The sequence below is a fragment of the Tachypleus tridentatus genome, chromosome 9 (genome assembly GCF_004210375.1).
Source record: "Tachypleus tridentatus isolate NWPU-2018 chromosome 9, ASM421037v1, whole genome shotgun sequence".
NCBI classification, from domain to species: domain Eukaryota; kingdom Metazoa; phylum Arthropoda; class Merostomata; order Xiphosura; family Limulidae; genus Tachypleus; species Tachypleus tridentatus.
In genome coordinates, this window is record NC_134833.1 from 88,463,007 (window position 1) to 88,466,199 (window position 3,193).

The 3,193-nt window shown below is 30.5% G+C and overlaps 1 long non-coding RNA gene across 1 annotated transcript; it reads right to left on the bottom strand.

The window, feature by feature from the left end:
• Positions 1–1,586: 1,586 nt before the first annotated feature.
• On the bottom strand, positions 1,587–2,792 carry LOC143227177 (uncharacterized). The gene is made up of 2 exons (XR_013014922.1): positions 2,256–2,792; positions 1,587–2,035 (listed from the first exon to the last, which is right to left on the bottom strand). It is a non-coding gene; the product is annotated as an uncharacterized LOC143227177 (long non-coding RNA).
• Between the last annotated feature and the right edge of the window lie 401 nt (positions 2,793–3,193).

Consider the following 3,193-nt stretch of genomic DNA (forward strand, 5'->3'; position numbering starts at 1 on the left):
ATAGTTTATGACTAACAGTGTAAAAATAGTTTGATAGGTGTACTTTCCCCGAAACGTTGTATCGACTACACTTCTAATTGCATTTTCAAAATATTTTTTTTTCTTCATATCTCGTACTTAACACCCTGTGATAAGTTGGTCAGTCAGCTTAGATTGGTTAAAGTACAGTAAATATAACATAAACAAATCACTGTACATACGTTTATTTATTATAGATAGAAAGAAACGATATCTAAATACACGAATAATGATATTGATGCAAAACTATGAAGAAGGTTGTTATTCTTTAAAAATGGTAAAACAGTAGGACAGTAATCATAGCTTTCATATCATAAAAAAGTATACACTTTGTAATCTTAAAAAAAGTTAAAAATAAATATTTTGAAGAAAACCCAGAAGTCCTTGTGAAAAAATATTATAATGCAATACTTTTGTAGTGTGTTTGTGTTTTTCTTATAGCAAAGCCACAAAGGGCTATCTGATCAGCCCACCGAGGAGAATTAAACGCCTGATTTTAGCGTTGTAAATCCGGAGACATACCGCTGTACTAACGGGTGGCTACATTTGTAGAAAGAAATAATTACAGCAAAATATATATTCTTCATACATTTAGTAAGCCTTAAGTGAAACACATCATAGACAAATACAACAAATACAATCGCTATGATGTGTATAGTTATAATAATAACTTTTCTTACATCTCATATTGGATTATCTGAATTCTAGATAAAACAGTTTATACTGTACACCGCCATTTTTAAACTTTTTTTTTCTCACCGCCATCTGATAATACATATTAGTGTCCAACCGAAATGAATAATAGCTAAAATAGAGCTTTAAATCTTAGTTGGAAAATAAATTTTTGTCTGTGATTCAAAAAAACAGTGCTAGAGATTTCAAAATGAGTAACTTTTCCTGATGTTTTTATTGTATACAACGTTTACTCAAATAACATACGTTTGAGCTATTCCTTTACGAAAATTTAAGGCCAATGTCATCTTTTGAAGCTCTACTCAAATAAGTGGTTGAGTCTAACAACGCAAAATGCACATTTTTTCTTTATGCTCATTGGCCTTAAGATTTTGTTCAGTAGTGTACCTCAATAGTTTTTGGTACGAAAATCGAATGATGAATTGGAGCGTTTTAGGCATTCCATCTTATTATCGATCTTGCAAAGAATAACTTATACATTGTGCTTTAAGCTGTAGGTATAGGTATAGGAAGATAAGATTGACTACAAATTACAAAGGCATTTATAACACTATCAAACACATTTGTTATTCGCATCCTGCACGACCCACAAAACCTGACAAAATTTACGGAAGGATAAGTTTGTTAATATATATGTTAAATATAATTAATTTTCAAAACATTATACAACTTCAATAATCATGATAGTATATAACACAGTCAATACAAATAACCTTATGATCATAAAATTACATAGCATATGAAAGGATTTAAACACTAATGTTATATTCTTGGCTGAACACAATTAATAACACTATGTAACACAAATTCTGTTCCTAGATAGTATTTGTTATTTCTTAATTGTTTATATTGTAAAAGAAAAGAAAATAGCCATTATTCCCTTCAAACTTTGCTTTTGTGACCTAGATAATGAAATTTAGAAATCAATGTATTTTCAGTGTAAAAACGGACAAATTTGCACATTTTCATTTATATAAGGTCTGAATAAAACAGCATATGAATCAAGATTTACATGTATTTGTACTAAAGTTATAGAAAAATGAACAAAAGTGTTAAGAAGTGAGTAGTTTTTCGAGATTTCCGACTGTAATCTAAATCAATTCAACGTATGTGGCGGAGTGGGTACAGGAAGCTCAGGGCAGTGTGACACTGAGGCGATGGATGATGGAAGGTCCGGATAAATGATAGCAGATACATTCTTACCAGCCCAACATTTGGAAGGGGCCACCATGCAGAAATAGCAATTGCTTGAGTGGTCAGTGGGTTCACGCCAAGTTCTTGGAATAGCGAGCTTCATGGATCTCTTTTCCTCCTCTGTACCATTCTGCAAAAGAGCAAAATAAAATTGTTATTATGAAGAATAAATTTATTTCATACATTACTAATATGTAAGAGGTCCATGCAAAATATTTTATGTGATATTTTTTTCTATACTATTGGAAATTAAAAAAAAATAAATTAACAGATATTTAAGTTTTAAAAGGTCTAGAATTTATATAATATAAAATCTGACTATTCAAGCAAGAAAAAATTGTTCGTCTTACCTTCTAGAGATTTTTCTGCAGAGCTCGCAAGTAAAATTAGGTACCCAGGGTTTGTCTTGATTCATGACAGGCTTGCCGAAATATGTCTTGCAAGCTTCACACATTTTAGTAGATGCTGTCACAGAGTACGTTTCTGCTCTTGTCTTGATAAAATGGCTACATACATAGCAGAATGCGTCTGGAAAATACTTGCAGCTTCTTGATTCCATCTCCGATAAAATCAGATAGATCTATATGTTCACTTAGACAGCTAGAACTAAACTGAAGTTGTTGGTGGTGAGCCCCTCTATATATGTTACTATGGAAAGTTCTAAAAAATTCTCGTACGTTCTACAACGTTTTAGAACGTTCTTGAAAATTCTTGTAAGTTCGACAAAACTCTCTATCACTACTCAGCACTAAATCTACCTGGAATGTTCTGGAAAATGGGTAAATTTGTAAATTTCATTACACAGGTCACAAAAGCAAAGTTTCAAGAGGAACAAGAAAAAGTAGAAAAGAAATAAGAAATATAATAAAAGTGTTAAAGTAAGTTAAAATAAATAGTGTTATGCTTTAAACTTTACCTTTAAATCTGATTTGTGGAGTACTAAAAATGTGTTAATTATAATTCATTTATTTTATTTAATTCATACCGTTAAAGTTTTTTATTATTAACGTGAATAATAAAATTTAAAACTAAAACCTTATTGTAGATGTAATATTCCAGCAAAACTGATTTGTTCTGGAATTTTATGAGAGGTCTCTTTAGTAGTTGATGTAGCAAAAGCTGTAAGTTTAACATTCTATGTTGTTGTTTTTTTCACTTATGGCTTCCTAAAATTATGGTTGTTGGACTTTTAAACAATGCATTCATAATGTTTGGTTCTCTTACTTTACGGATTTAGAAATTGAATAAATTCGTCATTTTTAGGTGCTATGTATACTACAGTATTCTG